The 16,119-nt window shown below is 32.6% G+C and overlaps 2 pseudogenes; both read right to left on the bottom strand.

Annotated features, from left to right (window-relative positions):
- Nucleotides 1-8,845: 8,845 nt before the first annotated feature.
- LOC140176469 (uncharacterized) lies at nucleotides 8,846-9,759 on the bottom strand (annotated as a pseudogene).
- Nucleotides 9,760-14,191: 4,432 nt separating this feature from the next.
- On the bottom strand, nucleotides 14,192-15,833 carry LOC112720885 (uncharacterized; annotated as a pseudogene).
- Between the last annotated feature and the right edge of the window lie 286 nt (nucleotides 15,834-16,119).

The following is a 16,119-nucleotide window of genomic DNA, read 5'->3' as shown; positions in this document are numbered from 1 at the left end:
TAACTTCTTCTTTGGCAAAGACCAGCTTCCCTTGTGTGACCCTGGTAACTTCTTTTAAACCCCAGTGCTATCTTTCTCTTGTCTAATTTGACATATGACAAAAGTTAATAGGTTCTTTGTTGGATTCATTATGCATTGCTACAGTTACACTGATATATAAAGTCTGATTCTTTAAATTGCAGCTCTAAATGCAAGTGGTCTTGACAAATTTCTTAAATCAATAGGAAGAAATCCCTCATATGTTGATTTGGAGGTGAGTTAATATTCAGGACATGTCTTGTAGCTTATTTCTCCTCATTAAACCAAATTTTGTTGTTTTATTCTAATTATTTGAATGTGTTTTTATTTGACAGTTGTCTGAACAAAAATTGACAAGAAGGGAAGGTATAAGCTTTTTTTGTTTGAGGTTACTTGCTAAGATTAAAGCCTCGCTATCTTTCACTTAAAATTTCTGAAGGTTTTGATAAATTTTACCACCAATAGAAGCAGGAGGCTAATCTGATTCAATCTACTCTTATTGTCAATTATCTCTGTTTCCATCTCAATGTGTTTCTGTCTTAAATAACATTGTTCATCTTTTGTTGTTTAGGAAGCTTGCAGACAAAATTGCAGCTTCTGGTTATTATGTGGTTATTCCGGACTTCTTTTATGGTAAATCCTATGATCCTCAGAATATTAATAGACCTTTAAGAGAGTGGCTAAAAGATCATGGAATGGTTAGTTCTTTTTAATGATTCAACATTATTCTTTGTTCATAACTTTCTTTATTGTTATTATTACAATTATTGTTATTATTACAATAAAGTGGACTAAGGGTTTCAATATTGAAGATGTGGTAATTATTCTTACCTCGATTATGATATATTTAACTTTATTGTAATTCTTTCTTGCCATCGTTTATGGTGCATTTGCAGAATCTTCCATACATCTTTTTCTATTAGACAGACACGACTTCATTCCTTTTTGTTATTATATTAACGGTTGCAAGCCCAAAATTACAATGTTTGCCTTGACATGCTTTAAATTTGCATTACATGAACTCTTGTAAAGGAGGGGGATATCTTGTACCAATTTCTCTTTTAGTCAGCTGTTCTCTCATTAGCATGTAACCCGATAGTTTTTTCTTTTATGTTTATTAAATTAGCATGTAACCCGATAGTTGTTATTACGACTTCATTCCCTTAAGATTGGTTGCTAATTGTTTATTAGATTTTAGAATGCTGATTTTCAATAATATACATCAATTAATCAAATAATACTATTATAAATTGCAATGTCAAAGTAACTATTAATAGGTATAAGAAATCATGCTCAAATTCATCTGGTGCTGAATCTGCTTTCGAGATTAATGCTCAGGTATAAGTATAGAACATATTATTTTATATATATTCCATGATAGCCATAATTACCATTATATTAATTAAATTATAGTATATTTTGCAGTATTATCAACAAGAAGCAGAAAAACTGTATGCCCAAATTAGTAACATGCAGAATAACAACGGGTAATTAATTAAGTTGAACTATTTTGTGGTACAAGAAAGTTTGAAGGGATTAAAATTTCAAGGCTTTTAGTCGTCTGGAATCTGTATTGTTCAATTTGAGCATCCATATATATATATATATATATATATATATAGATATATATATATATATATATATATTATGAAAAGAAAATTGATGATGTGAAGGAATATCATGTGAACAAATGCTTATTTTTTGGGGACTGTGTTTTTTATATGATTGGTACAGGGGTGTTGATGATGAGTAGGAATATCATGTGATGAAATGGAAAGAGCTTCCATATGATGAACGCTATTGGGAGTTTGAGATAAATATTTTAGCATTTTAACCAGAAATAGAAAGATTTAATAAATTTCGGTCTAGATTCAGCAAACTTGTCTCCATGAAGTAAAGAAGCAGTGTTAAGGATGATGTTAAATTAAAGAATTAGAATATATAAATTTCAGTCTAGATCCAGCAAACTTGACTCCTACATGTCTCTTTTTATATTTCTTGATTTGGTTATAGAATTACAATGTTTTAATTTGTTTATGACTTGCTTGTTTATAGTATTTTTTTTTAGTTTGATAATACGATGAATGTTTCTTTTTTGAAATATTAAAAATATTTGAATACAAATTAGATAAAAATTTGTATTAAATTTATATTTATTTTGTATGAAAACAAGTTTATTTTGTAATTGAAAAAATAAAAAAAACTATTTTTCCTTACTGACGGATTTACAGACGGATTTTCTGTCTGTATTCAGAGTGTGAGATGATTTTCCAAGGTTCAAATTACAGATGAAAAATCTATCTGTAATTACAAACAGAAAATCCGTCGGAAAATCTGTCTGTAATTACAGACGGAAAATCTGTCAAAAAATCCGTCTGTAATTACAGACAAAAAATCCGTCAGAAAATTCGTCTGTAATTACAGACGAAAAATCCGTCTGTAATTACTGACGGAAAATCCGTCTGTAATTACTGACGGAAAATCCTTCGGAAAGTTCGTCGTCTTTCGGAAAACCCGCGCGTCTCCATAGTGCACTAGCGGGGAGCGGGATCATAGTAGGAGACAGCCTTTCTGTATTAATCATCTAAAAAACATGTCCATGGCCAGACCGGACTTGACCGGTTCAATCGAAAAACTGGTGAACCAAACTTTTAACTCCGGAATAAATGTCTGACCGTTTGTGCTATTGATCCGTGAAGAATCGGTCTAACCCAGATTGAACTGGTCAAATTCGGATTGAACTGAATCTGTTAGCCCGACTAGATCAATGTAACCCGCGCGCCTCCACAGTGTACCAGCAGAAAGCGGGATCATAGTAGGAGACAACCTTTCTATATTAATCACCCAAAAAACATGTCCATGGATCGAACGGACCTTCCAAAACTAGAGCACCAGCCATCCACTAGGCTAATGTCTTTTAATTAAATTATATGCTAAAATTATATCTATACTAAAAAGCAATACCTTGTGTTTACAAAACACTTGTCATCTTCAAAAAAATTATAATTATATCATATTAAAGTAATTATATTGTAAAATATTATTTTTATTCTTCAATAATAATATTGTATTTATTTATTTTTATAATTTAATTTTAATATATTAATATTATAAAATATTTTACACAATTATTTTATTATATCTCTTCTTTTAAATGATTATTTATACAATTAATATATAAGATAATTATTTTTATTAATGTAGCGTTATTAATATACTTGTGAAGACATATATTTTAAATTTTAACTTTGATTTTAATTTATTTTTATAATTTTATTATTTTTATTTAATTATGACCGGATCAACCGAGTGAATCAGTGATTCATCGGTTGAACCAGTAATCCAATGACCCAGTCGTATGACCAGATTAATTACCGGTTCGATTCTGATAACTATTCTTTTTTGTTTTCCGTCTCTTTTCCGTTTTATATATTGACTTGATTTCACACAATATTCTTTCATTCTAAATTAAAAAAAAAAACATATATATATATATATATATATATATATATATATATATATATATATATATATATCTTAATGGTAACAGTATTTTAAAAACTTAACTTCTCCTATGATGGTGATGAATCAGAAAATAAGTTTCTTGTTTTTAAGAAATAAATTTAGGATACATGCACAGTTAAATAAATATATATAATTGTTTACTATTAATAATTAATTATAGATGATGTATGAGAGTGATGGTAAATATTGAACGTTTCTCTTCATATAATGTATGTTGTATTAACGATTTTTGAATGTATATGAGCTGTAGTATAGATGAGACTACCACTTTTTTTCATTGGAATATTTATTTTTTTAATATGGTAGTATCCATCATCAGACTTTTCTAAAATTACAGAATACTCTACCTATAGTAAATTAAGAATTTTTTTTTGAATATTTACTAGATATGTTGATAAATGAACCAGCAGTTATCAATACTCAATTTATTTCACAAAAACTATTGCTTGACTAATTGAAATACATATCATACATTACAATAAAAACGTTGTGTATCATCGAATTTATTAATAGAAAAACAAAAATAATCTACCAGTAATTATTTATCGTAAGATTTTTCATGAAATCTAATTTGATAGTATAAACTTTACTGATAACTATTTATCGTCAGATTTTATTATCTGTCGATAACTTGCGGTGGATTTAGCGGCACAATTAGTTTTTTATGTTACGAATATCTAATGTTAGTTACTAATGGATTTTTTTATAGTAACTTTGAAGCCAAACTATTTTGTTCCCGCATTATTATTGCCAGATTTTTCTCTCAGGAAATCCGACAACAAGTTCATCATCTTGTGTTTTTTTTATGAAATTAATGGTCAAATTCTAAATTTTTATTTAAATTTATTTTTTACATAATTAGTAGTCAAATTCTAAAATTGAAGCCAAATATGTCAAATTATCAAGTGTACAAATAAAATAAAAAGTCAAATAACAGAGGATATGATACAATCAAATAGTGTATAAAAATCTTGATAGTCATTGTCATAATCATCGGCATCGTCCCACTGGTCCTATTACTGAGGCAGCGGCCAAGGCGATAATATTTGTGTGCCTCCAGCAGCGTCGCTGCCACCAGCAGTGCCGCTACTACCATTGCGCATCTGACATTCGTATGGCGCCATGTGGCGTTCCATCAGCTGAAATTGCTGTAGCTCCCGCCTCCGCTCCAGCCTGAGGTCATTTGTGTTTTTCATGTGTGAAAGGATCGCCTGATACCTCTCCTCAGACTCTCACAGCTGCGGAGCTTGTTGTTGAAGGCTCTGAGTGAGGAGCAGCACCTGCTCCCTCAAATCGGCGCCATCCTCGGGATCGACAGGCCCATTGGTAGCAGAGGAGGATGAATGTCTCAATGTGGATGTGCGGAGGTTGTCAGCAAAAAATGATCCCATTCTATAAACGCGATTTTTGTACGGCTCAGATGTGGCCTCGTTTCTAACCATGTCAGGATCGACGACTGATGCAGCGGAGTTATTGCCATCGTCTTCAGTAGGCTGAGATTGATCCAATATTTGCGTGTAGACTCCTGCGTAACACATTTTATGATTATGGTTGTAGTTAATTGAAAACTTTTTATTACATGATGTTTACTCACATAATGATCCGCGGCCCGCTGATCAGCAAATCTCTCCTTGTTCTCCTTAAAGGTGTGAGTATACTTGAAGGACTTCGCCATCGTCGCATCATGATCCAACGACTTAGACTATATATTTTGAAACCACAAGTTAAGTTAAGTAAGAATAACATTATATTAAGACTAAACAAACTTAACTTAATTCTTAATGAAACAAGTCACATACTAGCCTGGCCTTTGTTTTCATGAAAGTCGCTGACCCACCGATATATTTCAACGACCTGGTCGATGCCCTGCTAGTTCTGTTTGTGAGACGGCAATGCTTGAACCCACTACAAGGGAACCGGGAAATAGAGGCGGTTTTTTGGGGAATTGTGGCAGTTTAATTAAAACTACCGCTATTTCCTGTACTAATTTTTAAAAAAATTGCGGCGATTATAAATCGCCACAATTCTGATAGGTGCTTTTTAAAAAAATGCGGTGGTTTTCAACCCTCCGCAATCTTCTACATGATATTTAAAAAAATAATTGCTAGAATACAATATATTGTACCTTTTTTTTACTATAACTTATTTTCTTTATGTCATAATTGATTAAACTTAAGATACGTGTATAAAAGAGGACTAAATAGATAAAATCATAATTTTGTATAATTAGAAAAAAAACTAATTGATAACACCAATAGAAGAAAATAATTTGGTTGTAATAAACAGGAAACAGATAACACAAACTCGAACAAGACACCTCTTCCTTAAAATGAACATAAACTTGATCACAATGATGATTTTACATTAGGTGGTAGGTTTGATATAAGGTATCCCTTGTATCGGGAGGCACCAAACTCGAACAAGACACCTAAGAAAAAATAAAATGTCAGCAAAGGACTACTTTCATAAATACTAATTTACTAAAGCAATCTATAACCTGCAAGCCACAAAATATAAAGCTTTGCTAGTAAAGTAATTTAAGTTAGGGAACATGCAATACTAGCAAGTGAATTTCATAAACAAACTGTAGATACTGAAAGGAATACCAGATCTATCAAGTGACCTTACACATACAAGGAAAGAAGATTAGAAAATTCCATTGCACCAGCTCATACAACACTTTACAGAAAGAATTTAAGATGGCTATGATAATTTGTAGTGAGATATTCGATAGCAATTTGTAAATATCAATTGGGAAGATGTAACTTCATTAAAAATTCCAAAGCTTCAAGAGTTTCTAATGAAAAAGTCTAATACACACCATAAAAGACCATATAATTCTTATAATTGAACATGGATATTAAGAACCAACCAAGAATACACTAGCAAGAAATAGAAATGGCTGATAAAGAATTAGATGATTGCGGGCAGTGCAGTGACCCATCATCAGTCTCCCAATAGGCGTACAGTGCTTTGTTAATGTCCGGGCAGGGCCAAATGGTGAGATGGTTGCGGTGCTCACGTACGTCCTCCAACATCTACTGAAGTCACGTAGCCATTCGATAGTCGAAGATCTTCTCGATCATGAGATCGTAATTCTTGTCTTATACAAATTTCTCCTGTAGAAATAATATTAAGTACGAGTTAATCAAAATTAAATACATAATTAAACAAAATAGAATATATAAACTAACTAAGGCTTGAATATGTGGAGTTTTTACCGCCCACTTCTGAAACCATTGCTCTCTAGTCTTAGTTGGGATCTTCTTGAAGCTCGACCATCGTGGTCGTATATCAGCTTGATGACATTAGTAAACTCATGTGTACATGCATTGTTTTTTAGCGCAAACCTATCAATGAAAAACATACGATTAGTAGTTTACTAAAAAGTTATTTGAAGCAATCTATAAACTTCAATTATATTTATATTTTTTATAAATTTTGGCAAAGTTTCATCTGTGACTAGAATGCGCCAAAAACTCTATCCATCAACAATTTACTTAAACAACAACATCTATGAACAATCAACAAACAATAATCAAGAATCAAGCAGTAACATCCATCAATCAACAATAAGCAGTTCAATTAATTAAGATTAGTAGTTTCATTTATATGGCATTATATAACTTAAGCAGCAACATCCATCAATAATCAAGAATTCTCAAACACTTTCAATAGTTCAAAGATACTAACCTAAATCGAACCTATCTTAATAACCTAAATCCATTAAAACTAGAAAATTGGCTGTAACTAAATTAATCAAACTAACTAAAATGGTTGCATGTAAAATACTTAAAATAGTACTCACGCCGTCAAACCATCAAGTCAGATCATCATCCGTACGATGGAAGGTGGTGGAGAGGCATCTAGCTTGGATCCGTGAGAGGATTCTGGCACTGCAGTGTCTGCCACTGGAAGCATCGTCGTCGAGATAGTGTGCTACTGAGCAGAGGAGGTGGTGGAGGATTCCACTCTGATGAAGCAAACGGATGACTTCTTGGTTACAGGGATGGAGCAGTAGTAGGAGCCACATAGTTAGGGTTAGAGACCATCATGAATGGCTGGTCCTATACACCGATTTCCTGTGACGTCACAGGAGTAGTCAAAGTAGAGGAGGAGGACGACTGAGAAGTCCCAGGGGTACCAGTAGAATCCCTCCCTCTACCACGACCACGAGGTCGATCTGTGACACCTCTACCTCTCGTCATGTCTACAAAGAACATATTAATTAACACTAATCACAAAAACAATGTAATAGCAAAGATAAAATTCATAGACACTTTAAATCACATAAATTAACAAATACAACACAAATCTTGTGTACATTTATATTATTTGAAATTTTTTTAGCATAACCTCTCCTATAGTTGGACATATATCCACTTTTGCTATTTTCACAAATTCAACCAACCTCAATCATAAATTAAAACTTAAAAATATCCACAATATATAAAAAAATAACTTAATCAGTTAACTAATTAGTTGAGTTCCTAACTACTTAGGTGTTTTAATTTGTTCATCATCAAACTAATAACTTAATCAACAATACCTCAAAACATATTTTAATTAGAATCAAAACCAAATAACGAACACAAAATTATAATAACAAATCAGAACCAAAATAACGAATACAAAATTATAATAACAAATTAGAATTAAAATTATAATAACAAATCAGACCTTATTTCTATTTTAAACAAAAAGGGAAGTTTAGCAGCATTACCTGAAGAATAGCGCCAGCACCGAGAAGAAGGGTGCGACAGAAGCGGCGACAGCAACAGCGGCAAAGACAATGGCAACAGCAGTGGCAGAATCCAACATCAGCAACGATGACGGTAAAAATGACGAACAACGTCAAAGAAGGAGGGGCTGTCGGCGTCAGAGGGGGCTTCTGGAAAGGAGAGGGCTGTCGGAAAGATGAGAGGGGTAGAGAGAAAGTGGGAGGCGAGAGGGTTAGAGAGAGAGAGAAATTCAAATGAGGGAGAAGAGGGTTTGCGGTTCGAATTTTGAGTATAATTACCGTCTGATAAATCCGAGATAACATATTGCGGGTTACTAAAACACATCATTCTACTAAGTGGGTTTACTGTCGGATTTTTCTACCGGTAAATCCGACCCTAAATGTCGCGCCTTTTTTTTTATTTTTTCTCCAATTATTATCGGTGAATTTACCATCGAAAATAGAATCCATTGTTAATATTTTGACATGACGACTTTGACGCCTAAATTACCTACTAGTAAATTTGCCGGTAAAGATGCCGTTATTCTGCAACGCTAAATTCAACGGTAAATATGATGGTATTCAACACAAAATTCCTCCTTTGTAATCACTAGACATTAGGTTTCCATCAATGCTTGTTGCATTTCTCAAATCTTTACTTTTGACGTTGTAAAGGTTATGTTTGCATTGGAAGCAACCTTTCTTGTCTTTTGCACCACGTATGGTAATGACTAAAATATTAATGAACAAAAATCTCTTCATCATACTCTTTTGGAACATCTTCAGGATGCATACCTACTTCCACTTTAAATGGATCTGGTAGTTCTGTGCTAGTTCTTTGTGCGTCAACTCCAAGTCCCCAAGAAAATGAATTAACATAAGCCTGATATACACCATCATTTCTCTTAAAATTCTTACCATACAAGTTGACTTTTATTAGCATATTGTGACATGTAGATATTTTCAAAATATCTTAAAACAAAATAATGATGCAAGTAAACCTCATACAGTGGCATAAAGTTTCTGTGTTAATAAACTAATTGGGCTTGTAAATTCTTGATTCTAATGTGGCCTCTTAGAAATTTAACATCGTAAAAAGACCTTTTGCTAATCTTTCCTGGTTTCAGTACGATCTTTTTAGTATAAAAAGTATCTGTCTTGATATGATTTGGACTCCCAAGTTCTACTGAGAATGTCATGCTTAATTGTATTACTAAAATTGTAGATCATAAATATTAGCTTTTAATTACTTTGTTTATGGTATCTTAACATGTCTCTTTTTTTGATAATCAATGGAGTTACAATTTAGAAAACAAAGTTATACAGAAACTAGAGGTGGCAAATGGACTGAAATCGGCTGGGCCGGCACGCGTAACTCACCAAAAAAGGCGGGCCAGAGACCGCCATAATAAAAAAGTCCGCCTAACCTGTACTGTCTAATTCGTGGGCTTTGGCGAGTTTCGGCGGGGCAGAACAGGCTTACCCGTCAGGCCCATCACGTTTTTATTTAGGTTTCTACAAGAGGATGAAGATGATAATTGAATTTAAAATGTTCTTTTTTATTTAAGTTATAATTTCAATTTTATTCTATATTTGATTGATTAGAGACTTGTAGATATTTAATTATATATTTTGGATAATGTTCGTTTTATTATTTTATTTTAAAAGATTTGGTTGATGATTATGTTTATTAGATATTTAGAATCATAAATATTTAAATATTTGTGAATTTAGAAATTATAAATTTTTATGTCTTTAGAAATTATAAATTTATTGAAATGGTTGTGAAATTATATATATTGTTTAAATGTTTAATAGTTTAAAAAAAAAGAATAGGTGGGCTTTGGCCGCCTACCCGCCATTAGATGGGGCGGGGTAGAATTTCAGGACCGCCTCATTAAACTGGATAGGGGCTTTTGGTAAGGCAGAATAGGTTAGCCCATTTGCCACCCCAAACAAAAACTATTTTAGGAAAAGATAACCCGTAGCTAACATCAGTAAAGAATCAAAAGAGAAATCATACTAGGAAGTGAATCATAAACAAATAATAAGGAATTTAAAAAATATTCCCTTCCTTGAGCACACGAATAAAGCATGTAGTTGCCTCTTTTTCTTAATTGAATTTTAAAAATAGTTTTATGTATCTTACTCAATATAATCATTTGATGTAAATGTAGGCTAAAACAATTTTCTACCGGATTTATTATTCACTTATATGTATTTAATTTGAATATTGGTGAATAAAAATTACATTTATCTAGTTATTTGTATGGTCATATTTGGGGTGTAACACCCTACCACACAAAACCTTATGCTGCAGTTGTAAGTCAAAGATAGTGAGACATTACGACCTCTAAAAACAAAGTACATATATATAAATTGAAGAAATATAATATAGCTAGGAGCATGTGAAGAAAGATGACAGAATAATAATTGCATCGCACTCGAAACACCAACGATATACAAAATGACAGAAATATATATAAGATTCAAAAGAAAATACATAACAATTACTAGTCACAACTTGCAAAGACAAGACCAGCTAGAAAGTATAATACAAACTAAAAGTAAACAAAATACAACCTGTTTTCTCCATAAATCAACCCTAAGAGGGATATACATATACATATACAAAAGTGGAGAAATAACAACATCTAATGCAATAATGAAAACCCAAAAGGCAGTCTTCGTTTCTGAGAGAAAACCAACACGCTCAAGGAGGTGCACCACGTCCTGCATCTGAAAATAAAATCCAACAACGGATGAGAACCCGAAGGTTCCCAGTAGGGTAATAATTCCAAATAGAGATAATATAAAAAGGCATGACAATCTTAATTCTTAAACTCCAATCATTCAAGGTTCAAGCCTAGTGTCCTTTCTAATCCAAATAGGGTAAACAAACTAAGTCTTAGCCCTTGGTAACTGTGTCTAATCTCGATTCTTTCTAACACTAAACTATTAACTCTCTCAATATCACTATTATTCATTTCAGTATTAAACCCTTCCAGTTTTATAGTCTCTAACAATTATTATTAATGGCAATCAGTCTCAACATAAGTTATCAGTTTTACTAGTACTCTCAATTTCTCAACCCAAAGTAAGTGGGGCAAACCACGACCTTTACATCTACCCAGGAAGTTTCAATCTCGACTAATACTCAATTCCATCATCCAATCATTCAATTTTTATTATCTCATAAAAAATAGCCCTCAGCGTCACCATCGCTAGCATAAGGGACCTCTCAATTGTTCAAATACATATAAAGCAATATAAAAAATACACAAGTAGAGATAATAGATAAAGAAATTAGATCAAATAGCATATAAATACAATTAATCAAATAAGGCAATCCAGATACAAGATGCACACCCAATCAAGTCACACAAATGTAAATGATGCATGCTTGTCCTATTGACCATGAGCTCACTTGTCAATTATAATGCCAAATTTGACACATATTCGATAGCTAACTCGGATATAGAACACCACAACACAGAGCAGGTATTACTCATCTATCCATGCCGGTGTTTTCACCACAATCCGGATAGGAATTACTTATCCACCCAGGTAGGTGCCTCAAACCATAACCCAGATTGGAATTACTTATCTACCCTCAAACCATAACTCGGATAGGAATTACTCATTTATCTTTAAACTATAACTCGGATAGAAATTGCTCATCTACCCAAGGACTTCTCCACAATCTGGAGTAGGTATTACTCGTCTACTCAAACATGTGCTTCTCCACCACAACTCGAAGTAGGCATTACTCATCCACCAGGCGGGTGTCATACCAATTCACGCAAGCGAGATATCACTCATACCTTGCCATATCCAGCCAATTCGGCCATATTTAGTCATTATCAGTGTATTTTAGTAATTTCTTACTTCATTAAACTCATTAACCTCGTCTCTTTATCAATTTATAAAACAATCGACTCATTAATCTCAATTTTTTTTTATCAAGAAATCAATTATGTTTTCTCGTGAGCAGGATAACACCACAGTCTTCACTGTAGGCAGGGCGAAGCCACCATCTCTACTTAACCCAGAGCAAGTGAGACAAGCTCAATCCTTGCATCTTACCCAAGCAGGTATTCATTAATCAGTAATTGATTTCTAAGTAGAATAACCATAATCACAATCTAAACTCACGCCAGTCATGACCACAGTCTCAATCAGTATCATGATTCATCATAACCCCAAAACTCTACTTTGTTATTAAGATAGTTTAACCTCAATTCGTTATTAATCCCTCAAGCCTGGGTTTATTAATCCGCAGTCTTTTATCAATTGCTCACTCTCATTAACACGTGAGCGGGATGACACCACCGTCCTCATCGCGGGTAGGACCAACCACCATCTCCGTAACAATTCATCCGGTTTAACCAATCGTTATTTGGGAATATTTCAATTCAATCCATTTCATACACTCATACTCATTTTAGAGCCCAAAAACTAGGTATCAGACCTTAATTAGGGGTACAAAAGTTTACAAGCTTGTTGAAAAAACCAAACAATTGAAAACAGAGTTTAAGTGTGAAAACAGGGCTTGTGCGTACGCACGCACCCGAAGTAATTCCCAGCTTGTGCGTGCGCACAGTATCGTGCGTACGCACAACTTGTAAAACTCCCTTGTCATGCGTACGCACGAATACTTCCTTTGCCTTCGTTCCGTGCATGCGCACCATATGGTGTGTGGGCACGCATATAAGAAATTATAGTTTTCTGCATAATCTCATAATTCAATTTTTTATATCGATTTTCAATCGTTCATATCTTTCTCTATAAAATTTGATTTTCTATCATTCTTAAATCATTTTAAAGATCTTTTAACTAACTTTGATTTAAGAAAAATTTCGAACGAATCCAAACTCCTAGCGCCAAGTGAGAGTGCACCGAAGTTGGTCAAATTTAGTTTTCACCAATTTTATCAATTTGCCAACTTTTACCAAAATTCCATTCAATCTAATTTCAAACCATTCCACACTTATTTAAACCAAACCACTCTAATATAATGCATCCGAATTCCAAGTTTACCTCAACAAATCAAACTATCAAGCCATTCATATAATCAATTCCTCATTAATTCAACAATAATCCATTTATAGTACATTCATCACTTACTGTGACTTACCATTCATTTGAATTTATTATTTTATTAATTTTGTATACTTTATTTACAACATCATTTTCCACCATTTTAGAACAATACTAATCATTGGATATTGCTACCGATTTGCCAGGTTGCTGTGCTGCCGTACCTCCACCACCTATTCACCTCTCGAAATTCTTCTCTTTTATATTAATTTCTAAAAGATGAATATGACTTCTGTATTTTTGACACACCAAATTATTTCAGCTACAATAAAATCCTCTAGACAAATAAAGGATAAAATAAATTCTCATTTTGCATACATTTCAAAGAAAGAATTTTGTTTAAAAATCAAATCAGTTTCAATTTTATTATATTCCATATACTCTCACTCATTTTTGGGACATTTTTCCAATGTTTTGATGATGTTTTCAAAGTTTGAAAAATAATTAACTTTGATCCAAATGTTTTCGAAGAGTTATAATTTTATCTCTGTCTTAAAGTCATTACGATCAATAAATAATCAACATTTTATTTTTAACTTTTTTCTGACCTTTTTATGCATACCCCTTCTTCCAACCACCACGGGTAATGACGGGATTGCAGTTATGGCCTCATATTGAAAAACAATAAACACTTTTTTGTAACAACATACTCCTTGATCATACTTTTTAATATCTTATTGAATAAAAATTACATATGTACAATAACTACGTCAATGTGTTTTATTGCGATAATTTTTTATGACAAACAAGCTACTTAGATTTTTTTGCTTTTTTATTAAATTATAAAACATAAAGAGGATAAACTAACATTAGTAGTGCTCAATAATTTTACAAAGATTTTGGTAAGTCTTCTGCCAAATAGACATAGAAATGCCCCATAATCCAGTGGTATATTTGTTTTCATGTATAAATTCTACAGTTAAATTTTCACCATCTTTAATCTTCATAGAGCCCGGTTTTGGATAGCAACCAGACGCTCCAACAGCATAACCTTCTTCATTGCCTGCCTCTTTTCCTGTTCCATATATTGGCTTAATTTCACATAATCTTCTTCCATCCTGAATTAAAAATAAAAAGGCATATACGTCTTAATGGTGACTGTATTATGAAAATTTAACTTCCTACAATGATGATGATGATGATGAATCAGAAAATAATCTTATTGTTTTTAAGAAATAAATTTAGGTACATAGTTAAATAAATGTAACTGTTTACGATTGGTAATTAATGGTAAATACTATGCATGAGAATTATGGTAAATATTGAACGTTACCTCTCCATATAAAGTTGCATTAACAATTCCTGAATGTACATGAGCAGTAATATAGATGAGACTACCACCTTTTGTCATTGGAATATTTGTTTTCTTAATATGGTAGTGTCCTTCATCAGTCTTTTCTGGATTTATAGAATACTCTACCTACAGCAAATTAATTTTTTGTTTAGATATTTATTAGATAAGTAGATAAATGAACCAATTATTAATACTCATTTTATTTCAAAATAAATATTGCTTGACTAATCGAATACATATCATAATATATCGCTATAGGAAATATATGAAGTGTAAGTCTTAGCATTTAGTTAAAACAAAATAATTGTCACTTACCGCGCAATGATGAATTGGTTCGGATCCATTATATGTGACTTGATCAGTAACATCAAGAATATAAAACTTAAGAGGCACTTGCTGTTGATCCCATTCAACCCATGATATTGTATATTTAATAGCAACTTTTCTCTTTTGTTTTTCATTGTATCCCTGTTGTAATTTGCATTGAGACTTCTTCTCGCAACAAAAAATTCCTCCTTTGTAATCACTAGGCAATGGTGTTCCATCAACGCCTGTTGTGTTTGTCAAATCTTTACTTTTGACGTCTAAAAGGTCACATCTGCATTGGGAGCAACCTTTCTTGTCTTCTACACCACGTGTGTCAATGACCAAAATATTGATTAACCATTTCTCTTCATCATATTCCTTTGGAACATCCTCAGGATGCGTACCTACTTCTACTCTAAATGGATCTGGTAGTTCTGTACTAGTTCTTCGTGCGTCAACTCCAAGACCCCAAGAAATTGAATTAACGAAAGTTTGACATGCACCATCGTTTCTCTTAAAATACTTACCGTAATTAGGTTGACTTTTATTAGCATGTTGTGACATGGTGATATTTTCAAAATATCTTAAAACAAAATAATGGTGCAGGTAAGCCTCATACAGTGGTATAGAGTTTCCATGTTCATCAACTAGTTCGGCTTGTAAATTCTTGATTCCAACGTGGCCTCTTGGAAACTCAACATCAAAAAAAGTTTGTCTGCTAACCTTTCCTGGTTCCAGTACGAACGTTTTGGTATAAAAAGTAGTTGTCTTGATATGATTTGGACTTCCAAGTTCTCGTGAGAATGTGATGCTCGATTGTATTACTATAATTGACAATGATAATATCACCACTTCGCAAATAAACTTCATGTTGACCTATAAATGATTATGCTTATATGATTAGTAGTGAACAATAATGTTTGTAACGCAATTTGTATATATATGTTTAACATATTCATAGAAACTACATAAACACATATAGCTTTGAGGAACTCAAATTTAACATTCAAGAAATAAAATATGAATTCAAGAAAAAAACGAAAAAAAATATAACATGATAGCAAGAGAAAAGGAAACTACCATATTAGAAAAGTGTCTTCGATATTCAAAAAAAATAGAAGATAAATATTTATGGATATAAAGTTTTTGCATTGCT

This window comes from Arachis hypogaea, chromosome 2 (genome assembly GCF_003086295.3).
Source record: "Arachis hypogaea cultivar Tifrunner chromosome 2, arahy.Tifrunner.gnm2.J5K5, whole genome shotgun sequence".
Taxonomy (NCBI): domain Eukaryota; kingdom Viridiplantae; phylum Streptophyta; class Magnoliopsida; order Fabales; family Fabaceae; genus Arachis; species Arachis hypogaea.
Note: the sequence above shows the minus strand (reverse complement) of the source record. Positions and strands in the feature narration are given on the sequence as shown.